We start from the raw sequence: 25,810 nt of genomic DNA, 5'->3' as shown, positions 1-25,810 counted from the left end.
ACGACTCGATGGCACATAACAACAACAACATCCTTTACCCAAGTTCATTTTAATGCCACAGTATTTAGGAAGACTCTTACATGCTCAGAAAATGATCTTTTTCTAAGTCCTTGTCTTCAGACCTAGTTCCCACTGTTTGTTTGTGTGTGTGTTTTTTTTTTCTTTTTTTCTTTTTTTCAGTGTTTGAGTAATGTATAAAACAAAACAGCCAATGCATATTTGAAGTTTTCCGACATGGTGTTTTTCCGTACCACTTTGTAGTTCTGGCTATTCATGACATAAACTGTTCATGTTCTATAAACAGAGCCTTTCAATTAAATGTAATAGAAAAACATTATTAAATGCTTGGTGGGTTCCAGAATAGCAAGAAATCTTGGTTTTTTTCAAAGCCTGTCTCATTCTTAGAGGCCAGTGTGGCCTACCACAGAGCTTTACCACAGAGCATGAATTTAGCACATCCCAGAAACTTGAGTGGAAGTCAGAAGAGGCCTCATATGATTAAAAACAATTTATTCAATTACCCACTTCCTGCAGGCAGAAGGCTGGAAGCACTGGGGTCTAGGGAACAGATGTGGAAAACCCAGATTAAGTCCATGTGTTAGGAAGACAGCATATTGTTAAAGACAGTATAAATGGGATTCGAGACTACAGGCCCTGTTTTCCATTTTAATACTATTCCCCTTAAAGTGTAAACAGTACTGCTTGACATTATAAAGGATGTTATGAGTTAGCCTGTGCTTTCACAAGCCTATTTTTAATCTTAATAATGTGGTCGATTTGTGAGTTTACTGCATGCGCCTGGTTTAGCCCTTCACATTGAATAGAAATGCTCTCTCTTCCCCCAGGAAGCCTTCTCTGACCTTCCTACTCACTAGGTTTGAAGTGTCCATAGCACTTCTTCTTTACCCCTCTTTCAGGATTTACTGCTCCACATTTGCCTGCCTCATTGCACTTGTAAAGTACTTGAAAGCAGAGGTTCTTTCTGGTTGACTCTTGTGTTTCCAGACCTAGCACAATACCTGTCACATAACTCGAAACTGTGTTGCCTTAACACTAGAACTGACTCATAGCTAACCCACCTTTGGGTTTCTGGACCTTCTTGCCCATCTTTCTCACATGGAGCAGTTGGTGGATTTAAACAGCTCAAAGGGGGTGTGACTTTTGGATTAGCAGTGCAGCTCCCTACTGAGAGCTTTCCACACAGTACATGCTGTTGTTGTTGTTGTTGTTGTTGTTATGTGCCATCAAGTCCACTCCAGCTCATAGAGATCCCATGGACAATGATTCTGAACCAACCAGTTGGGTTATTGTTAGGTGCTGTCTGGTCATAGAATTTATGTAGGCCCAATGTTTGGACCAACATGTTATGTATAGTCAAGGCAGTTGAGACTTAAAGCAACTCTATGTACAAATACCTCTGAACTCCTAAGCCAATGGATGTCCTATCCTAAGTCAATTTAACTGTCCCCAACACATCTTTTCCTATTACCCCAGTCACTATGTTAATTCATCTCATCAAGGGTCTTCATCTCCTGCATTGTGCCTCTACCCTTCCAAGCATGATGACGTTCTCCAAGGTCTGGTCACTCCTGGCAACATGCCCAAAGTATGTGAGACAGAGCTTCAAAATCCTTGCCTCCAGGGAGCAACTTGGTTTCACCCTCTCCAGAACATAACAGACTGTGATATGTTCAATACCCTCCAGCATCGCAACTCAGAGGCATCAGGTCTTCTCTGTCACCCATAGCCATTTATCCAGATCTCTGATGCATAGCAAGTAATTGCAAAGACCATGACCTAGATCTGGTGCACCTTAGTCTCTAGACTGACATCTTTTCACTTTAGCACTCTGGAGAGGTCTCTGACAGCAGGCTCTTCTAATTCATCTTTTTATTTTCTGGCTCCTGGTTCCAAGAGTATTGATTGTAGACCCGAGCAAGTTGAAAATGTTGACAATCTCAGTCTCTTCTCCATGTGGTACTACTCCATTTGGCTTACTGGTTAAAATCTTTTTCTTGATATTGAGCTTCAATCCATATTGAAGACTGCAATCCTTGACTTTCTGCAGATGTTTCAGGGTCTCCTCAGTTTCAGTGAGCAAGGTTGTGTCATCTACCTAATGCAGGTTGTTGATTAGTCTTTCTTCCTCTAATCCTGATGCCACATTCCTCCTCATAGAGCCCAGCCTTCCCAATGATTTGTTCCATAGATTGAAAAGGTATGGAGATAGGTGAACATAGAAGGCCCAACACTGAATTGAATTATGGAGAAAGAAACATGTTTGGGAAAATTTTGCCAAAGGATCTATAAATGAAATTCCTTAAGAGGAAGACCCTGAAGACCATTGTTGTAGAACATGAGTGAGGATCCAAGGGAGGAGGATGGGAGCAGAGGGATGAGGATGGGCAGGATCAGGGGGTTAATCATGGGGTTGCACAGTTTGCTGGGTGGAAGGAGGGATGGGTCAAGGAAATGGGAAAGATCCAGGGTAAAAACAATATACAGTGCAAAAACAGTATACGAACTTTGTATGTAAATCAGGATAAAATAAAAATTTTATTTAAAAGAAATTGTTGTTGTTAAGTGCCATCAAGTCGCAGGTGACTCATAGCGACCCTGTGAAGAAGAGTCCTTGACGCTTGGGTGCCTTTCATCCTCTCTCCAGGTTCATAGGGTTTCTGGAGGCAAGCTATTATGGAAGTGGATGCCACTCCTCCTTCCAAGCTTGTTTTAATCGGGGAGCTCCACCCCACTCTCTGTCCGCATTGGGTAACCAGCCATTAATGTATTTGACACATCAGTGTCACAGTGTTCAGCCTCACAGCACCCACAAGGGACTGCTGTATGGAAACTTGTACACCAGGGCTATATGACCTAGAGAACTTAAACATTCAAAAAGTATACAGTGCTGTGTTGCTGTTGATTGCTGTCCAGTCTAGCATAGAGACCCTAAGAACAAAAGACCTGAAGCTTTTCTAGGACTATCATAGTTTCTCAAAGTTCATAGTTTCCAGAGGCATGTTGTTTAGGAAGTCGATGCCACTTCTGCTTCAAAAAAGCACCGATAGAGGCAAATTTAGAAATAAATTTTAAAAGGTTTTTAAAAAAAATAAAGCCTTGAACAATCACATTTAATATGATACCTCTAATATCTAAAAACATTTCTACTACAAAGCAGCCATTCAAAATGTTGAATGAATCAGTAAAACCATTCAATGGCAGAGCCAAGATATTGCCCAAATCTACAGTAATACAATCCTGCACTCTTTCAATTATGTCCACAAACACTAAGGCTATTGAAGATATGATTTAATAAACCTTTAAATCTCTGAGTGAAGCAAGGTTTTGGCTACTAACCAAAAATTTACAAGTTCAGCTCTTCCCAGGGACAGAAGAAAGACAAGGAGACTATTTCAGGGAAACTTGGCCATTAAAGCCTTAGAGCAAAGTTTTCTATCTGACACACATGGAGTCACAGTCAGTCAGCTCACTACCCCACAGCTCACCACACCACCAGTAACTGGCGTGGTTGTGTTTATCACATGCACAGCTCCGAGTAAGACAGGTTTTTCATGCCTGATCTTATTTAATGCTCATAGTAGTTCTGTGGTCATTCTTGTCTAAGCCTTTTGTGAGAATATGTTTATACATCTCTTGGTTGAAAATTTAGGTTGAAAATTCATAAGGACTGTCAGTTTTCCAAAGTGATTGTACTGTTGTACAATCCTCACAACCATTCTGAGAAAGGCTGAATTGTGCTAGGAAATTAAATCTCTCTTCCCTTGACAGAAATGTGTTTAATCAGCTAAGAGTTCTTGAGACTGTTTTGATGTTTTTCCTTGTCTTTCCAAAGTGCCTTCTTGTTCCTGTTTTGCACACTCTGTCTTTGGAATCTAAGCTGCTTCTAAACTCATATTCCACTTCATTTTGAAGCACAGTGTTTTCACAGCTGCAATTTGACATGTGAAATTTGGCCATGTTCAGGCACATTTACTGATGTTTTAAGATAAAACAGCACTTATATAGCTGAATTAGGAAAACTTATCTTTTAAAAACCACACACACACTTCTGTACTATAGAGGCTCCTTTCAGTTTTTATATGCATGTTGTTGTTATGTACCATCAAGTCTCCTGTGACTCATAGCGACCCTATGGATAGCTGGTCAATTCAAACTGTGTACCTTTGGATTGGCAGCACAATTCCTTACCACCAAGCCACCAGCGCTACCTATAGACTGAACTATGTCTCCCAAAATACATGCTTTTGAAATTGTAAGGTAGTTGTTGTTGTTGTTGTTATGTGCCACGGAGTCTTCTGCGACTCATAGCAATCCTATTTACAACAACTTTGAAGATTGCCCTGAGCCAGTCTCACTACCACCATACCTACCCCTAACACCACCATACCTTCCCCCAATGCCCCAGTTACTGTATCAGTCCATCTCATCCAGAGTGTTCCTCTCCTGCGCTGTCCCTCCACCCTTCCAAGCATGATGTCCTTTTCCAAGAATCAGTCTCTCCTTGCTACAAGCCCAAAGTATGTGAGACAGAGCTTCAAAATCCTAGCCTCTAAGGAGAAACTTAGTTTCACCGTCTCCACGACAGACATATTTGTTTTCTTGGTGGTCCATGGTATGTTCAAGACTCTTCTCCAGCACCACAACTCGAAAGTATCAATTCTTCTTCTGTCATCCTTAGTCATTGTCCAGATCTCTGATGCATACCAAGTAATCGCAGACGATGGTCTGGATTAGGTACACCTTAGTCACTATACTGTATGTATCATTGTTTCTCAGTACTCTGGAAAGGTCTCTGACAACAGATTTACCTAATACAATTCGTCTTTTTATTTCTTGACTGATGGTGCCAAGAGTGTCGATTGAAGAACCTAAAAAGCTGTAACTATTAGCACCCTCTATCTCTTCTCCATCCATCATGGTGCTGCCAGTTGGCCCACTGGTGAGAATCTTTGTCTTGGTAATGCTGAGCTTCAATTCATATTGAATACTATAGTCCTTGGCCTTCTGCAGCAAGCACTTCAGGTCCTCCTCAATTACAGCAAGCGGGTTTGTAACATCTGCATAACATAGGTTGTTGATGAGTCTTCCTCTAATCCTGATGTCACATCCCTCCTCACAAAGTAGAAGATATGTAATGATCTTCCATAGTCAATTAAAGGAACTAGTTATAGTAGGACTGTGAGTAGAATGCTAATCCCATCACAGCCCTGAGCAGAGTTCTCCTCAAAGGTAGTCTGTAATACCTTTGAACTCCCTGTAGATAAAAAGCTTAAAAGATGGGGCCTCAGTCCCACCAAGGAATGATGGCCAAGAGTGTAATGTGTCTTTTTAGGTCCAAGTCCCTACACAACAAAGCTCTTTGCCCCTGAGAGAAAGCCAGAACGCACAGATGTTTCCAAGGAATGCAGGGCCTACAGATGTTGAAGGAAACAGACTTTCCTCTACAACCTACAGAGAGATAGGGCCTCTCATAGAGCTGGTACCTTGGATGTAGATTTACAACTTCCTAAACTGTAAGAGAAGAAATGTCTGTTCTTAAAGCCATCAACTGATGACATTTCTGTTATAGCAGCATTAGATAATTCACACAAGATGGGTGGCCCGTTTATTAGGATACTGGACATGATCCACATATTATTTTTTCTGGAAGAGGTTATTCTCACTAGCAGCTTAATTTCCCTGCAAACCATCTTCTCAGTGTTAGAACTTGGCCACATAATTGTCATGGCTCTATCAATCAAGACTAAGGACTACCTCTTTGAGGTTAGGGATTTTTTTAATTGAAAATATCATTTTTCTGTCGGCCATCTTCAAAGTTTAATTAAGTAGATTTCAACATTGCAGTAGAAGGGACTGCCATAAAAAATATAATGTAGCACTCATTCAGAAGTCCACAGTGTCTCAAAGAGAAACTGATTATTTAGCTCCTTAATTCTGAATCTGTAAATTGAGAATTTTTGTACCAAGTATATTGAGATGGGTTGACACAGTAACTGGGTCAAAAGGGTTAGGTGAGCTGGAGACAGTGAGATTAGCTCAGGACAGGGTTCAGAGCTACTGTACATAGGGTCGCTATGAGTCACAGGTGACTCAATGGCATATAGCAACAACAATATTGAGATGATACCTATAATTAAACAATATGATAGAAAAATTGAGGACTGTATGCTAAGAATGTAATAATGTTACTATGCAATAAGTGTCCTGGCTTTGGTCTCCCTTGTTGGACAAAATACTGAGTCAAGTGGGAGGCAATAGGAAGGTCAGTGTCACAAAGGCACAAGAGAATGTAAAGCAATTTCAGTGGCTCTTCAAAGAAAGGGACACTGCTGCTCTGTGTTACAGCAAACATGGTGGCTTTTTTAAAAAATTTTTTTTTATTTTATTATTTTTGTGTGCGTGTACCATCAAATCAGATCTGACTGGTACAGGAGGAGATTGTCCCTCCTTCCCCGGCAGAGCATCTGGTGGATTCGAACCGTTCGCCTCTGGGATGTAGTTGCAGCTCCTTGCCACTAGGCCACCAGAGCTCCCCCAAACATGGTGGTTTTTAAAAGGAACTTCAGCAGCCACTAAGGTCAGAAACAGCCAGCCTGCTGGAAAGAAAAGCAAGGAGACAGGAGTGAAGGCTAAAATAGAGGGTAGTTTATTAGCAGAAGTACGTGCCAGAGAGAAGAACAGGTCACTCTCCATGGAAATGAAAGGAATGGAGAGCATCTTGTGTCACAGGGTGGAAGAGGGTTAGCTCACTTCCTTTATGGTTTGAGTAGAGGCTGAGGTCACCAGAAGTTAAAACTTGGCTGGAAGCTCTTACTCTGCTTCCTTGCTCCTGACATTAATGGTTGTAGGATGAACCTTGCATGCCTAAAATACTAATATTTGGGGATACTCATTACTGTGCAAGTCAGCTTTCCGAGGCCTTGGTACCTTCCTTATGAGGTAATAGCATCAGTGGCCTAGTGGTAACAAGATGCACTGCAGTCCACAAGGCAGAAGATTCAAATCCACCAACTGTTCCTTGAGAAAAGGATGGTTAATTTCCTCTTCTCTGATTTACCGCCTCTGAAAACCCTCTGGAGGGTCAGCTATGAATCGGTTCCAGCTCTTTGGCACTCAGCAACAATATCTTGGTCCCAGTGGGGTAGGGTCAGGTCTTAGCTAACTTTTGCCCTCTAGCAGTTCTAATATGAGTTTCTGCTTTATCTCTTTGGTATCAGCCTTAATATTTTTTCTACCCATCCCCACCTCCTTCTGACTTAGTAATTCTGTCCCTAATAGTAAAACTAGAAGGGACAACTTTCCTATTAAACCATAAATTATTTTTTTATGCTAAATTTACATATTTAAAAAGTTGAACATTCAAAATGTAAATTATTATTTTTCTAAATGATATTAGATTGATATACGTGGAGTTTATCAACACATACAAGTGTTTCTAAAATAATTTATTTGATCTTATATTCCTTTACTATATGGGAATAAATCAGAAGTGTAAGAACTAATGAGCTTTGAGGATCAGTCAAAAATAAAGATGCATCTGTTTCCTTTGTATTTTTAACAAACTGTGTAATTAGCTACTTGAAACACTTAATGTTGGTGAGTTTGTATGTGTCCTGGCCTCCACTCCGGGCTTCCTAGTGATAAGAGGGTTGGCCCATTAGTTAAGTGTATCGTTTGAGCAAAGATCACTTCCCCCTGACGCTATATACAAATAAGCATATTTGTACCAGATAAGTGTGTTTGCAGAGTATGGTAGAGATGGCATGCCTTCAGTTGTAGCCAGATTAGATCATGACAAATGGAGCATGTAGCACAGATGACAAGAAGATTTCTTGAATGGATATTTGAAATGTCCCCATTATGCGAAAGTCCCTGAGCACTTTGCTCTCATAAATGATTCCACTCTGCGGCAGGGGAGGACATGCTTAATGATGTCTTTATCAGTTTGTGACATATTTGACTTTGTGTTCCCTCTCCTGATTGAGTTACTCTGGAATGGCACCTTAGGGAAATATATCAGCCCTTCCAGGGCTCCTGGATGGAATTCAATGAGGTACTGCTCCCAGGGCTGTCCAGAAAAAGAAATCATGAACCAATGTGTAAAGTGCAATTGTCCAGTATCCACATTTTTGAAAGTATATTTTAAAAGGATGTAGTTAATTTTACTAATGTGTTTTGTTTTGCCTAGCATGTCCTAAATATTATCATTTCAACATGTAACCAATATTTAAAATTTATTAGGCAGATATTGTAGGTTCTTTTTTCTTAAATAAGTCTTTCGGCTCTTAAGTAAGTAATTCTAACTCAGGCTGATCCCATGGATGTCAGAGTAGAGCTGGGCTCCATGGGGTTTTCTGTGCTTGTGAGCTTTCACTAAACTGCCTGGCCTTTCTTCCGAGGCTCATCTCGACTGATGGAAATACTAGGCTCTAGTTTGGATATTTAGCCATTTGCACTACTGGGGGATTTTGTGGTTGTTTGTTGTTAGGTGCCTGTCTTCAAGTTAGATGTGATTCATAGCGACCCTTTGTCTTACCCTCTCCCCCGTCATCCTCTCCATTTCTGATACACTCAAGCCCCCTGTTACAGTCGCTGTGTGGATCCGTCTTGTTGAGGGGCCTCCTATGTTTCTCTGACCCTCCAGTTTCCTCAGCGTGGTTTCTGTTCCCCAAAACTGGCTCCTAACAACATGCCCAAAATGTGTGAGAGGAAGTTTCCCCATTCTTGCCTCTAAAGGGCGCCCTTGTTGCACTTCCTCCAACATGTGCTTGGTTTTTGTGGGTTTGGTTCTCCCCCCCTTTTATCCGTTTATCATGATGTTGCCTATTGATCCAGTGGTGAAAATTTTTGGTTTTTTTTATTATCATTATTATACTAGTTTATTTATAAAATTTGAATACATTGTTTTCCAGAATAGATTCTTCTAGTTTCCCTCCCCCTAAACATCCTCACCTCATCCCTGTTTTTCCGTACACCCCCTCGCCCCGCTTGGATCTTTATACTCATTCTACAATAATGTTTTAATACAATATATTTATCCTTGTGGGACTGAGTTAGTGCAGTCAGCATAATGCTCTCCAGTCCCTCCCAAGTAAGGTAATAATTTACAAAATCATTGCTCCTGCGTGCTGCGTAGTATTCCATCGTGTGAATGTACCATAATTTCTCAATCCATTCATTTGTGGTTGGACATCTGAGCTGTTTCCATGTTCTTGTGATGGTGAATAATGCTGCTATGAACATTGGTGTACAAGTCTCCGTTTGTGCCTCAGTTCTCATTTTCTGGGAGTATATTCCAAGCAGTGGAATAGCTGGGTCATATGGAACTTCTGTGTTGAGCTTTTTGAGGAAGTGCTAAACTGCCTTCTAGAGTGGTTATACCATTTTACAGTCTCACTAACAATATATAAGATTTGTTTGTACTTTTGTTCACTACTTTTCATCAACACCGCAGCTCTCGCAGTTTAGAGTACTAACATTTCCATTATAGCTGTTGTTTCCACAAACATTACAGATTTAGAGGTATTTTCTTACTTTGTTTTCTAGAAGCCACTTGCTGGGTTTGTTAAGAAGATTCTAACTTTTTCTTAATTTAGAGCCACATCTCACTACCTTTAAGTGTTAAATTTATTGCAAAGGGACATTTGAATGATTATCTAAGCCAGCACTTACTGAACTATACATTATCTTCTTTATTTTCTGAAATGACTCAATGAAAGTAGACATCTATAGCCTTATTGTACATGAAGAAATTGAGGTGCCGAAAGAATAATTCAGCTGTTTAAAGTTGACATAGGTAGAAGATAACCCAGTCAGGGCTCAAGTTAGTCCGTTTTATGACTCTCCTGAGCTCTCTAAGTTAAGAAAGGGACACGGTGATGAAAATGCTGAGCTCATGGTGGAGGCATTTCTGGCTCTCAGCAAACCTTGCAGATCTGAGGCTAGAGGATGAACAGAATGGCGTCAGGCCACGTGGAGAGCTGCAAAATCAACTCAGGAGCCAAACTGCTTTTCTGAACATCCCCAGGCATATGCGTGTCTCTTTCCAAAAACATTTTGTTGTTGTTAAGTGCTGTCGCGTCAACTACAACTCATAGTGACTCTGTGAACAACAGACCTGAACCTTGCCATCCACACAATCTTTGCTGTGCTTGAGCCCAGGGAAACATTTTAGCCCAGATAGTTTTAGTGGGCAAGTATTTAGCTACTAGCATCAAAGAAACAAATCTTAAGTCCCAGAGTTTGAAGGGGGTTTCAGGATGCAGGGATGTGCATTGCTAACCCAAAGTAGGGCTCCTTTGATGGATCAAATCCACCTGCAACTCCAAGAGAGAAAAATGGGTGGTTTCCTCTGGTATAACTTAATACGGACTCGGAACTTCAGTGGAGGGGCAGCTGGGAGTTAATTCCAGCTTGACACCAATAAGCATGGAAACATTTCTGTTAGGATGGAAACAGTCCACTACTTAAGAAATCTAAAAATTATACTCAGTGCCTGAGTGGCTTTCTGGACTTAGTGTTTGTTAAAATAAGCCCAGCTTTCGTCTGCTGTTCAGTGGGAGCTGGGAGAACATAGTCCAGTATCTCCTGTTTGCTCTTGAAGGGTCTGAGCCTCGGCTCTGCTCAGCATCCTGGTGTAAGCACTGTTAGATGTCAGCTTTGAGCTGAACATTAGGGAGCAACCGTTTTATGTTTTAGTGGTCCTCGACAGGCATTCAGAACAGTGTGGAGAACATGGGAGGAAGGAGAGTTCTTTTCTTTTCCGTCAATAAGCATTTGCCAAGTGCTTGTGTACGAGGTGCTCAGCAGAGGCAAGACGTGTCAGTGGCTCCTGCCTAATTGGATAAATCTGAACAGATCTGGGCGGAAAACCATAGTATATAGTATAATCAACCTCTGTGTTATCCTTCCTAGCAAATTCTTGGGAATATTATAGAATATTAACAACACATTTGAGTTTTTGCTGAATACTGTTGAGTTGGAACTGACCCATAGCTAACAGGTTTTCAGAGGCAGTAAAGCACATGGGAGGAGACTTCCTGTCTTTCTTCTGTGGAGCAGCTGGTAGGTTTGAACTGTGTGCCTTTGGGTTTGCAGTGCAACTCCTTATCACTAAGCCTCTAGCCCTACCTGTTGAGTGGCACTAGCAATTTGTCACAACAACAAGAAATTGCTAGTACCAATCAAATATATTTTTAGTATTCTGTAATATTCCCGAGAACTTACTAGAAAAAAATTACAAAGATAGATTATACCATGTTATGATTTTCTTCCCACCTAACAGTAACAATTTCTTATGAGCACAAAGGTTCATTCAAAGACTATAGAGTCAGGCATAAAACCAACATTTTGTTAAAACCCAGATCTTAATAGCTATATGATCTCAGACGCCACTTAAATTTTTGAAATATCAATCTCTCTGTTCATGTGAATGCATGCTTTGAGTGAGTTTGCAATGAAATTGTGTTTTCCATCCAATCCTTCATGCAGATCTTATTTTGTGACTGCAGCAATGGACTCAAGTGTATCAGAGATGATGAGACTGGCACAAGATAAAACAAGACTCCAGTCTCTTGTTCATAAGGTCTTTGTGAGTCTTACTCCACTCCACAGCATCTAACAGCTCTATCAGTAGCCTAGTGATAAGGAGTTGTACTGCCAAGCCAAAGCCAAGGGAGTTAATTCCAGCTCGACTTCAATGAGCATGGAAACATTTCTGTTAGGATGGAAATACTCCACTACTTACGAAATCTAAAAATACTCAGTGCCTGAGTGGCTTGAATCCACCAGCTACTTAGAGAAAGATGAGCGATCTCTTCTCATGATTTATCCCATCTGAGAACTCACTGGAAGGTTGCTTCCAACAACAATGGTTTGTTATTATACACACATACATATATACATACATATTTTCCCTTTTCAAGCATAAGCACCAATGCAACATTTGTCTCATATGAATCTAAGAAAATTATCTGCATCAGGCATCTAGGTAAAAACTGAATTATTATTTTGTTTAAATATTCTTTATTTGCCCCCCCACAAAAAGTCTGTGTATTTTGTACCCAAAACAGAACCATGCACTAGACAACCTATAATTAACATAGAAGAATTTGTCATCTCCTCTCCTCTCTGGGAAGGAACTCATCCATCTGTTGTGGCCAGAAGCCAGGCCTTGACCAAAATGAGTTCTGACCTTTCCTGTTTTGTCATCTGGGCAGCTCATTTGGCAAAAGAATTAGGAAATTGTCATTCCTGGCTAAGTAGGCTCTTCACAGTTCAGTGAAACACATTTACGTAGATTTGAAAACCGGGTTGAATGTATTGAAAATGCATAGGTTGGGCATGGATTTTATGTATGACAGAAGATTCAAAAGATGTCCCTGTCTCATGGATAAATTAAGGCTGATCTCAGATGGGTTATGGCTGAAAGCAGAGAATACCAGAAGGATGTCTACTTGTGTTTTATTGACTATCAAAGGCATTTGGCTGTGTGGATTGTAACAAATTATGGCAAACATTAGCAAGAATGGGAATCACAAAACATTTAGTCATAATTATTTGAAATGTATACCTAGATCAAGAAGCTGTGATCCAAGCAAAAAACTGAATGGTTTACGGTGAAGAAAGGTGTGTGTCAGGGCTGTAACCTTTCTCCGTACCTCTTCAACTTGTATGTTGACCAAACCTTTTGAGAAATGGAACTTTATAAAGAAGAATGTGACATCAAGATTAGTAGAAGACTCATCAACAACCTGGGTTATGCAAATAACACAAGATCAAAAAACTATAGCCTTCGATATGGATTACATTTCAACATCAAGAAAATGGAAGAAGAAGAAAAGATAAGACCTCATGGGAATGATAAGGCCAAAGGGAAAAAATGCACCATCTTTGATAACATTAAAGGTGGCAGAGCAAGCACTTCTGATTATTTTTCTTGCAAACTGTGTGAGGTACCTTCAAGTCAGCTAGGATTCATAGTGACCCTGTGAACAACAGAGCAAAACCCTGCCTCATTCTGTGGCAGCCTCACAATCTCTGCCATGCTCAAGCCCATTCAGAGGAAAGGACAAACATGAATCCAATTTGATGCATAGAAGAAGGTAGTAGCTCTGTGCCTCATGATGAAGTGTTGAGTCCTTGCTCTTGAAAGACCATATCACAGTTAACCATTTGGACAGATGGAGAAGAACATCTTCAGTTGGATGAAAACTGCAAAACAAATAATAATCATCCTGTGGGCAAAAGTGAAATGAATGACTCAAATAAAGCAGAGATTTATTTGAAAAGTAGTGGTATAAGGAGGTTTTTGTTAGGTGGGGTTTTGGGTGCATTTTTTTTAATTGTGCATTAATGTTAGTTTACAGAAAAGTTGGGCATTCATTCAGTGTTGCACATTTCTTCCTTCCTCCTCTCTTTCCCCACCTTTCCCCTCCCCCAGTCCACTTTGCACTGCATCTCTTGTTCCAGATTGTTACCATACATGTAATACCTAATAATATAGTCCTTTCAGACAGTTGTTCCCCTTGTCTGTTCCAGTGTAGTGTTCATTTTCTCTCCACTCTTTTCCTATTCTTCTCCCACTCCCACCACCTATGTCAGTCCTATTTTATAACAGCTGTGTTATGCAGTATTTGTCTTTTTGGACTGGGCTGTTTCACTCAACATAATGTCTTCCAGGCTCACTCATGGTATGTAAAGTTTTTGAACAAGTGAATTGACCCTGGATGTTGGAAGCTTCCGAGGCCAGACTGAGGTGCTGGAAGACAGTGAAGGTCCTTGCGTGAATTAAAATTGGTGGAGCTCTTTGGGAGTGAGGAAGTCCTCTGAGTTGGTAACACACTCAGTTGCTGACTTTGAAAGTCTTGGAGGTTCAAGTTCATCCAGATGTGCTTTGGGAGAAAGATCTGTCAATCTACCTTTGGGAAGAAAAAAAAATCAGTTGTTTAAAAACCCTGCAGAGCACATTTTTACCCACAAACGTTGGGTTGTAATCATCTAAACAGCAGCCAGTCAGACTTTTAGGTACAAGGGAGAGAATACAGGGTAAGTCTTCTGCAGGAGAGTTTGAAAAGAGTAGAAAATTGGAGGGAGAGACAAATCAGACATGGCTGAGATAAATTGATCGACTTGATGATTAATTGAACATTTTTTTGCACTTGCGTTTCAAACTAAGTAGACACAAGCTGGCAGGTGGCAGACAGCAATGAATAGACAGTGATGTAAGTGCAAGTATAATCAATGCATAACCTCATTTGAAAATTAAAATCCCACATCTATAAATTGGGAATGTCGCTTATCATGCCAGTAGTTTTAAACCTACAAAGGCAATATGATAAAGCTCTCCTCTTCCTAACTTAGGATAATCCTGCCTATTTCAGTGTGAAATAAGGTTTTATTGGTAACATGTACTGAAATCCTACTTTCGAAATGGTGTCATTACAGTAGGAACCATTCTCTCCGTTGCAAAGCCAACGAACCTAACATTTTAGTTCTCTTGTTATGGAGCTCTGATGGCCTAGTGGTCAGAAGCTTTTTATGTGGCTTCTCTGTGAGTGTCAGAGTCGTGCTAATGCCCACTCGTCACCATCTCAGTCACCTCTTCTAGGATCAGCAAACATCCTAGTGGAAAAGAGACCCCACAAAACAAGGACATTTCTGTAAGTGTTTTTCCTTTGGCCTTATCTTTCCCAGAATTCAGTTTTGTGGATCTTTGACATCTTGTAGAGTAGAAAAATTTTGAGTTGAGATTTCACAAAGTTGTTGTTGAGGTTGCTAAATACCCCCCACTTCATTTGCAAACTCAAACTCTTTCCTCTTTGAGTAGAAACTGCTGACTCATAGCTGACCCCCCATTGGGTTTCCAAGGCTGTAAATAATATTAGAGGAACTTGCCCCTCTTTCTCTCACAGACCTTTCAAGGATTTGAATCAGAGGCCCAGTCTTTGGGGTAGCAGTGCAACTTCCTATGGCCTAGGCCACCTTGGTCACTGTAAAATTGAGGGATAAGTAGAATGACCCCCTCAGAACCTGAGACTCTAAGTGCTGTTGGGTAGAACCTGACTCACAGTGATCCTGTCAACAATGAACAGAGACTTTGCTCTCTCCTAGGCCATCCATACAATCTCTGTCATTTTGAAGCCCATTGTACAACTGCTGCATCAGTCTATCTCATTGAAAGGCTTCTTCTCTTTCCCAACTCTCTAATTTTCCCAGCATGATGTCTTTTCCCCTGGACTGGTACCTCCTTACAGAGTGCTGAAAGCATGTGAGTATCCCTGCCTCCAAGCAGCACTGGGGGTACACTTGCTCTGAGACAGATTATTTGTTCTTCTGGCCCCTCATGGAATATTCAGTACTCTTGCCACCAAAATAATAATTTCAACACTTTGATTCTTCTTCATTCTTCCTAATTCTTGTCCAACTTTCAAGTGCATATAAGACAACTGAAAATACCATAGTTAAGTATTATCATAAGGATGAGGTGCACCTTTGTTTTTAAATAGATCTCCTGGCTCTTTCACTCTTTAAAGATGTTATGATAGAAAGTTTTCCCAGTCAAATATATCTTGGTTTCTTGACCTGCTGCTTCCAGGAGTGCTGATTGTGGATTCAAGTAAAATGAAATTCTTAACTCCAGGCTTTTCCCATTTGTCATTATGTTCCGTATTGGTCCGTTTGTGAGGATTGTTGTTTTCTTAATATTGAGAGTGAGTGAAGCTCAACTTTAACTAATGTTGGTGCAATTAAAATTATTAAAATGATCTCGTTTGTGGGTTTCAAAACCTGCCAAGAGTAAAATAAACTCTCTAGGGAGAGAATGTTCCCAAGGCTTCAAATTATTTCCATAAATTTTTAGATGTAGTGTCCAGAACTCAAAATAACAGCCAGCCATATGAGGAACTAAGATAACATGAATGAAAACAAGGCAAATAATGGGAAGCGTAGTCAAGTTAACAGTCACAAAGTTTTAACAACTGTGCTTAGTATACTACAAAAATAAAAGGCAAGAATGGAAATTTTAGCATAGACATGGAACTTTTAAAAAAACTGACGGATATGTAGATTGGCTACTTACTGATGTGGTACAGATCACCCTAATACTTAGTACCTTAAAACAACAATAATTATAAGGATTTGTCATAGTTTCTTTGAGCCCGGATTTGAGAGTAGCTTATTTGCATGATTCTTGCATGAGGCCTCTGCTGGGCTTGCCATCACATTGTGGCTGAGAGGACAGGCATCTAAAACTTCATTGAAGCTGAAACTATTTCACAGTGGTTTGTACCATGGAAAACCAGTTGCTGCTGGCAAGTTGGTTCCTTTCAATCTTGACTTCTTCAGAGTGCTGCTTGAGTATCCTTAATAGCATAGTGGCTGGTTTCTACCAGAACTAGCAGTCTAAGAGAACAAGGCAGAAGCTACAATGTCTTGGATTATCTAGCCTTGGAAACCACATACTGTCATTTTGTCACAGCCTGTTGGTGATACAGGCCAGTCCTTGCTTCATATTAAAAGAGATGACACAGACCAACAGAGTGTGGAAATTATCAAATTATATCATTTATGTCACATGCAAGTAAAATTTTGTTGTAGATGATTTAAAAACAGCTGGAACAATACATAGTCAAGGAACTGCCAGAAACTCAAGCTGGGTTCAGAGGAAGCCATGGCATCAGAGATTTCATTTATAATGTCAGATGAATCTTGGCTGAAAATAGAGAATACTAGAAAGATATTTAATTTTATAGACTGTGCAAAGGCATTTGACTGTGTGAATTATAATAAGTTATGGATAACACGGAAAAGAATGGAAATCCCATTAATTATGTTCATGAGAAGCCTATACATAGACCAAGAAGCAGTTTTCCAAACAGAACAAGGAAACACTGCATGGTTTCAAATTGGAAAAGGTCAGTGTCACAATTGTAGCCTCTCTGCATACCTCTCTGTGAACGCTGAACAAATCATTCAAGAAACTGTACTGTATGAAGAAGACTGTGGCATCAGGATTGAAGACTCATCAACAGCCTACATTATGCAGATGACAGATACAACATGGCTTACAGAAAGAAAACTGTGAAAGGCGAAGGACTGCAGCTGTCAATATGGGTTATATCGCAACACCAGGAAAACAAAGATCCTCACCACTGGATCAATAGGCAACATCATGATGTTTGGAGAAGAAAAAAATAGAAGTTGCCAATGATTTTATTTTACTTGGATCTAAATCCATGGTAGTCAATATCCATGGTAGCGGCAGCCAGGAAATCAGAAGAGGGTTTGCACTGGGAGAATCTGCTGTCAAGGACCTCTCCAAAGTGCTCCAAAGAACAAAGATTCAGCTTAAAGACTAAGATGTGTCCCATCTAATCCATGATTGTTCTTATGCACCTGAAGTGAGGCAGGGAATAAGTAGACCAAAGAAGAATCAATGCCTTTGAACTGTGGTGTTGAAAAAGAGTAGTGGTTACTTTGTGGACAGCCAAAAGAACAAACATACTATCTTGGAGGAAGTACAGCCAGGGTGCTCCTTAAAGGCAAGAGTGATGAAACTTGGTTCCACATACTTTGGGCATGTTGTCAGGAGAGACTAGTGCTTGGTGATAACACATTGGGAGAGGCAGTGAGTCAAGAAGAGAGGAGAAGATCCTTAATAAGATGAATTGGCAAAGTGACTGCAGCGATGGGCTTGAGCATGATAGAGATCAGAAGGCTGGCACAGGATAGGGCAAGGTTTCAATCTGTTGTCCATAGGGATGCTGTGTATTGTAGTACCTACGAATCTCAACCATGATGAGTTTAACAGATCAGAGATAGCAAAAGACAATCAACAAGAAAAGATACATAGTTACTACAATAGTAAAGGTGGGGGAAAAAAAGCTAGGAAATACAGTTGAGAGGATGGGGACTGGAATTTGAGAGGAAAGAACAAGGAATGAAACAATGATATTTGAAGAGAGAATGATATGAATCTTCCCAAATTGATGGAAGATATCAAAACACAAAGAGTCCCTCTGGTTTTCAAGCAGGGTTTTTAAAACTGCAAATACAAAGTCTCTTCTACACTTTGTTGTTAGAGGCCAGCAAGTCGGTTCTGATTCCTCTGACAGTGGAGGACTTCCTTACAGGAATCTCTTGGTCATGATCTGTATAGAAGCAGATCATCTTGTTTCTCTTCCATGGAGCCACTGGGTGGATTCAAACTTCCAACCTCTCCATTAGTTATTGAGCATTTGAATATTTGTACCACCAAAGCTGCTTAACAAACTATCTTAATAGGAGATGAGATTTGTGTTTTACTCACATGTATTTCTAGTTACTACCTAGTTAGGTATCTCTGTTACTGTAGCCACTTTGGAGCACCCTGAAGCATTATTTTTGTTGTTGTTATGTGCCATTGAGTCACCTGTGATTCATAATGACCCTGTGTACAACAGCCCTAAGTCCTGCTCTATCCTGTGCCAATCTCTCTGCCAGGTCTCTGACACACCCACCTCCATTACCTCAGTCACTGAATCAGTCCATCTCATTGAGGGTCTTCCTCTCTTACACTGCTTCTCCACCATCCCAAGCATGATGTCCCTCTGCAAGGACTGGTCCTTCCTTGCAGCATGTCCAAAGTATGTCAGATGAAGCTTCAGAATCTTTGCCTCCAAGGAGCAGCCGGGTCTCACCCTCTCTAGGATGGACCTATTTGTTTGTTCTCCTTAGAGTCTATGGTATATTCAATACTCTTCTCCAGCACCACAGCTCAAAGTCATCAACTCATCCCTAATCATTGTCCCTTTTTCTTATGCATAGCATTTAATTGCAAAGAATATGGCCTGAATCATGCACACCTTAGTCTTCAGACTGATATCATTGCTCTTCAGTATTTTGGAGAGGTCTCTGACAGTAGACTTTCTGAATGCAATTCTTCTTTTAATTTCCTGGATGCTGATACCAAGAGTGTTGATTGTGGAGCCAAGCAAACTAAAACTGTTAACAATCTTAATCTCCATACTATCTGTCATAATGCTACTAATTGGCCTAGGGATGAGAATCTTTGTTTTCTTGATGTTGAGCTTCATTCAATCCCTATTGAAGGCTGCAGTCCTTGACACAGCATGGTTCAAAATTGGGAAGGGTGTACGCCAGGGATGTGTCCTATCTCTATACCTTTTCAATCTATATGCAGAACAGATTATCTGGGAGGCTGGGCTCTATGAGGAGAAGTGTGACATCAGGATTGGAGGGAGATTCATCAATAGTTTGTGTTATTCAGATGGTACAACCTGGAGCATTAGATAATGGGAAAATATTTGAGCACAAAATAGAGCTTCAGTTAACATGGTGTCATCTACCTGCCTAGCATTCAATTATAACTAATTGGAGTTTTCAGGCATGTAAAAGCCAGTTATTGTTACAGGCCATTGAGTTGACTGTGACTCATAGCGGCCCTGTGAACAATAGATCTTAACCTGACCCTTTACTGTGCCATCTTCATCAACTCTGATATACTTGGGCCCATCGTTACAGTCAATATGTCAGTCCATCTTGTTGAAGGTCTTCTTCCCATGTGCCTTACTCTATGTCCTTGCCTCTCAACACCTTGGAGGGGTTCTTGAAGCAGGCTTTCCTCATTCAATACAGCTTGATTTCTTCACTATTAGTACAAGGGATTATTAATTCAACTGTAATGAAATCATTAACAACTTCAGTCTTTTCTCCATCTCTCACTGGGCCCAGTGGTGAAGATTTTTATTAATGTTGAGAAGTAATCCATACTGATGGCTGTAGACTTTAGCTTTTCTGCAACAAGCACTTCAAGTCCTACTCACTTTCAGTGAGCAAAGTTATGTTATCCACATAACACAGATATTGATGAGTCTTCCTTTGATCCTGATGCCACATACAATTGGAATTCATAAAAAATCATCTTAAAATGTTGAATTTTCATCAGAATCTTTCTTTTAAAGTTTTACTTATAATACTTTGGGGTTTACATGCATCTTAATTTGATCTAATTGTGTTAAACTTTAAATCTGATCACTTATGTATATCATTGGTAACTTTTTTAAATTTTAATGAAAGTTTACAGAGACTTTGGATTTCCATTCATTCATTTTTTGTACGCTTTCCTCCATGTTCCCCCTCCCCCAGTTCATTTTCTCTTTGAAAAGTAAAAAACAAAAAGAATTTTTTTAATTGTTATACATTCTACCCCCCAGTCCACTCCACTATGCAGTCTTCATTCTGAACTCCTGTCATGAGAATAGTTCTCTCCCTCCTCTGTTTCAATGCAGTATACATTATTTATCCCCTCTTAGTTTCCCCCCCAACTCTGATGTTAGACCTGCTTTACAACAGTGGCACTATGCAGTATTTGTCCTTTTGTGACTGAGATATTTCACTCAGCTTAAAGTCCTCCTGGGTCATCCATTTTGTATAGTGTTTCATGAGTCCTTGTTTTTCAAACATTGGTAACTGTTCAAAACTCTGTACTCCCCATTTCTTTATCATGTTGCTCTGTCAGTAGGAGTTAATTTGTTTGATACATGATTCTGTCATTATAGTCTTTAATTACTAATTTTGCTTCTATAAATTGTTTATACGTGGCAAATATTTAAGTGATGGGATTTGACAGTTATAATTCTCAGTAAAATTCACACCAACCTTAATTTTTGTCAAGATTGTGAATCCATCGGTGCTGTCCACTTAGAGATGGACTGTCTAGTTCTAGCACATTACCGATAAGGACAGATGACAACACTAAACTTCAGATGTTGATTTTGTATAGTTAAAAGGAAGCAACTGCCTTAAGTCAGATTAGACTTTCCCTTTATTTCTTAGACTGTTACACAATTATCTAACGACCTTTATTTTCTTCCAATATTGTAACATTGGAATTGTGTTATTGAGTCAGTTCCAGTTATCCATTTAAATGACTAGATTTGTTTTTCACATGTCAATCAAGACTTCAGAGCTTAGTACGCTATGTCACATTTTTTTAATTTTTAACAAGTTCAACTGCATATATTCTTGTGGTATTCTATCTTATTACAGAGCTTACCCTCTCCCTGGACCAGGGCAAACCACTATTTGTGTAGGACTGTTAAGCCAGTGCAGGAGGTGTTCAGATATAATCAGGAAGTATTCAACACATGTTTTCTGGATATATCGCCTTTTCCATGTGTAGCAGAAACATATTTTCATAGAAAATTATGTTTGTTGTTCTGCTTCCTTCTTTGTTAACTGAAATTTGATGGTTGTTTCTTAGTGCAGCTGTAGCATCTCCCAGCCGTGTCCTGTTTCTGGCATCATTTGACACAATTTTGAGTGTTGTTGAGGTCAGGAGTCATGTTGCCAACCCAAAGGTACCTGGTTCAAATCCACTCTCTGCTCTGAGGGAGAAAGATTGGCAGTCCCATCTCGTGTGATTTATTGCCTATAAAAACCCCTTAGAGGGTCTGCTTAGAATCAGTTCTGCTTTGATGGTACATTTTTTAAAAACCCAACAATGGTAGAATTTGCTTAACGGGTGTTAAAACTAGATATGGAATTTTTCTGTGGGCAGAAATCAGATGCACAGGTGAGCTACAGCCATCCAAGTGAGCCACAGTGATCAGGCTGATTGGAAACCAGATCCTGGCTCAGGAGGCCTCTAGCAGGAATCAAAGTCTATGGTTCATGGGCAAAGTTTCATTATTCCCAATCAGCCCAGGCTTAATGAAATCTCACACACAGAGAATAAATTCTGCCTCCAGTTGGAATCCCCCAGGGCCGTGACTGAGTTTCCCATCAGCACTACAGCTGACTTGATGTGTTCAGTTGCTTGCCAGCCACACTGCATGTCCCAGACTGGTGACAAGTGTGGAAACCAAGAAGCTTATGGGGAGGTGAAGAGAGCTGGGTGGCGTGATTGAAATGAAAGCACCAAAAATAGATAGATAGATAGATAGATAGATAGATAGATAGATAGATAGATAGCATCAGTAAAGAAAAAAAAGTGCAGAAAAGTGTGATCCTTCCTGTTTACTCCAGTGACAGGTGGTTGCACTCTGTGACCCAAGCAGAAGAAGCAGGGTTTCCTGCGTGGTGGGAGGAATTCTGTGTCTCTGTCTCCAGCCTGCATGGTGCTGGTACTTCACGCTGGGAACTGTGCTCAGAAGCTTATGTGCTTTATCTTGTTTGTTCTCACAATACAGCGTTAGAACTGTTGTTGCTGTTGCTTTTGTTGTTGATTGTCGTCGAGTCGAGCACGACTCATAGCGACCCTATGAACAAAAGGCCTGAAACCTTTCTGTAACGTTGTCATTTATCAAAGTTCATAGAGTTTACAGAAGCATGCTGTTTAGGAAGTGGATGCCAGTCCTGGTGCCATCAATTCAAATACAACTTACGGTGACCCTACAAACAACAGAATCTTGCCTTATCCTAAACTGTCCTGCTTAATTACTTCAACCTCAGAGAGCCTTAAGACAATGCTACGACGAATGCATTTTATCTTAATAACAGTGAGGCTTAAGTGTGTTTTGTTTTGTTTTTTATATGCCATCAAGTTGGAACCAAGTCATAGCAGACCCTCCAGTGGGTTTTCGGAGGAAGTTTAAATCCCAAGGGAGGAAATTGCCCATCTTTCTCCCTTGCAGCAGTTGGTGGATTTGAACTTGATGCCTGTGAGTTGGCAGCACAACTCCTTACCCACTAGGCTTAAGTGGGCTGAGTAATCTGTCTGAGGTCACCCAGCTAGGAAGGCAGAGCCTATGCCCATATCCACATCCTCTTAACTGAAAGGCAGCCCCCTCCGCCGCTCCCCAGTTTTTCCCTGTTAATGCTGCATGCCTTCACTTTTGGAATCTCATTCCACTTTTGTCTGTGTCCAGTTTTCATGCTTGGAAAGCATACTTTGCCTCAGGATTGTGAAGTATAGGAAGACCCTAACTGGGTGGATTGGCAGCAATGGGCTTGGGTGTGTCAGAAATTGTGGAGATGGCACAGGCTAGGACAGAGTTCAGATCTGTTGTTCATAGGGTCGCCGTGAGTCGTCTTTGCCTCCAAGGCACCTAACAACAACAACAACATGAACTAGGCATTTTGCAAGATAAATTACATGGGTCATGGTTACTGTTATCCCTAATTTACAGGTGATAAAATCCAAAAAGTAGTGAGGCAAATTTGTCAGAAGGCACAGAGTAATTGGGAGTGCTGAGGTTACAGGACCGCTCTGTAATTATGAAGCAGCAGTTTATGGTAAACGTGCGGAATTTGGAGTCAGTGGGTGTTAGCTGAAAGTCTGGCTCCTACTCTTTACTCTGTAGCCTTGGAAAAGTTATTCATCCTCCTGAGTCTCACCTTCCTCCTCTATGAGATGGAAATGAAAAAGAAAGTAACCAAGAAAAGGGTCCAATAGCAGACATTGTGAGGTCTACCAAGAGGACTTGCTCTCATTGTCCAGCCAGAGCCAACTCATAGTTAATGTTCCACTTGGTTTTTAAGACTGAATTGCACAGGAGGAGATTTCCCGTCTTTATCCTGAGGAGCTGCTGGTGGATTCAAACTGCTAGAAATGCCTGGCCTCTAAGTTAGCCACACAACTCCCTACAGACTTCAGAAGTCACCTTTGTGAAACTACTGGAGGGACAGATGGAATGCACCCACAGTACTCCCCATTTCTTCCCCTAACCCTCAAATAACTTGGTTAGCTCTTCATTTGAATGAAGAGATTTGGAGAAAAAAAATCACCAGCCGTTCTTAGGGAGAGATGGGTAATCTCCTGTGAGATTTACAGCCTCAGAAACCCAGTGGAAGGTCAGCTATGAGTTGTTTCCAACTCAGTGAAAATAAGAATGAATAAATAAAGTGAAGAATAATGGTCATGGACAGCATCTTCATGTTGTTAATCTGTCCTCCTATGTTTTATGTTGGGTTGTTAATTGTTGTTGTTGTGGGTCAAGTTGTAATCAACCCATAGCTGATCCTCCAGCAGATTTTCAGAGGCACTTAATCACACAGGAGATGCTAGCCCATCTTCCTCCCACAGAGCAGCTGGTGAGTTTTAACCACACACCTTTGGGATTGCAGTGCAGCGTCTTACCACTAGGCCACCAGACCTCCCTAATACGTGTACATAATGTTTTATGTAGGATTATTATTAGATACTACTATTTTCGGATGGTGGTTTTGTCTTGATGGCAGTGAGGCAAGGGAAATTTCTGGGGTCCTTTTTGGGGTGTGTTACTATTCTTCCCCCTCCCCCTCAAAGTGGGTGGTCCTTGAGCCTTAGACTAAGGGTTAGGGTGGATTTAAAATCCTGTAGGGCCCTCAGCCCTATTTATTCATTTTAGAATATTCTTTAAAAGACACAGCAATCGTTTGTCTATTTGCTATACTGAACAACTTGGAGTTGTTGAGCACTGTTCCATAGTCATGTCACATACCATAATAGTTACCCATTATGTACAATGGTTGAATGAGCTTACAGATTGATTCATGTGAGAAGCAGGAGTGGCATCCACTTCCTAAACTTGGTGTCTCTGGAAACACTACAGACTCTTATAAATGTACAGAAATTATGTTAATCATAGAACAGAGTTCAGGTCTTTTGTGCAAAGTTTACTCTGAGTCATGTTCGACTTGACAACACTTAAACACTGCTAAATGAGACTAGTGCTGTTCCATCTGGAGAAACATTCTTCCACATTGCACATCACTCTTTGTCAATGTGCTATATGAGGTAACCTGGATTTGCTATGATGCTGAACCTTGTGCTATGGGGATATCAAATACCAGAATGGTTTCCCAATATGGACAGTATTTGGTGTAGCTCCCAGTTGTAAAACAGTTTAGAAAGCAGGAGTGGCATCCACTTCCTAAATCACATGTCTCTGGAAACTCTCTGAACTTGGAGAAACAATGATATCTATGGAAAGGCATTAGGTCTTTTGTTCATAGAGTTGCTGTGAGTCAACTTCAACTTGACAGCAACAACAATAACAAACAACAACTAATATTTTAGAGCTTTGTCAGTTTCTGCTTTCTTAATTTTTTTGTTTTATATTGATTTGCATACAAATTCATATGCATTGTGTTCCTTTCATGCACATTGTGTTTCATACATTTCTTCATTCACATTTTATTTCATATAGTGATGCACTGTTTTAAAAAATTAATCACCATTACTGTATGCCCACTATCACTCTGTCTTTTCAGATCTCCACTAGATCTATCCTAAAACCATTACTGTAAAAATAGCAGGATAACTAGTAAGCTGTGGATAAAAGTCCAAAGGGGGAAGGGAAGGCGGGAGGGGAGAGGTAAACCACAGGATCAATGACTTTGGTGGGTGGGGGGAGGCAGGGGGTGAAGGAATTTCTGCTTTTTGTCCTCAAGTAAATGACTGACTTCTCTGCAACACAGTTTCCTCATTTGTAAAGAGACAGATTGAGTGTATGTACAAGAGGTGGGGGTGTTGTGCTTATCTTATAGGCTGCAGGAGGTCAAATTAGATAATACCTAAAACATTGAACACAACCACTAGGAAAAAAAATGAGTCAGGATAATGGTTTTTATTAGTATTTAATATCATTGCTATAGTTATATCTTTATATTCTTGGGCTAAAAGATTCTTGAAGAAATCTGAACAGAAACCATGTGATATATGTATCTCATGCCATTATCATTAGACTCTGTTTCTGAAGAATGGCTGGTGACCTTCATGGTCTGATAACCTCAATCATCAGCGACTTGTTTACTGATAAGCCCTGTTTTCCTTTAGCACTGGAGCTGATACTAGTGCAGGCAATGT

At 40.4% G+C, this 25,810-nt stretch overlaps 1 protein-coding gene across 1 annotated transcript in view; it reads left to right on the top strand.

Moving 5' to 3' along the window:
* The window catches only part of ZNF704 (zinc finger protein 704), a 225,224-nt gene that overhangs the window by 89,478 nt on the left and 109,936 nt on the right, over nucleotides 1-25,810 (top strand). The gene's annotated exons all lie outside the window — the stretch shown is intronic.

Source organism: Elephantulus edwardii, unplaced genomic scaffold (genome assembly GCF_000299155.1).
Source record: "Elephantulus edwardii isolate Elephantulus edwardi_28Jun2011 unplaced genomic scaffold, EleEdw1.0 scaffold00008, whole genome shotgun sequence".
NCBI lineage: Eukaryota > Metazoa > Chordata > Mammalia > Macroscelidea > Macroscelididae > Elephantulus > Elephantulus edwardii.
This window is presented reverse-complemented; position numbering and strand designations above follow the sequence as displayed.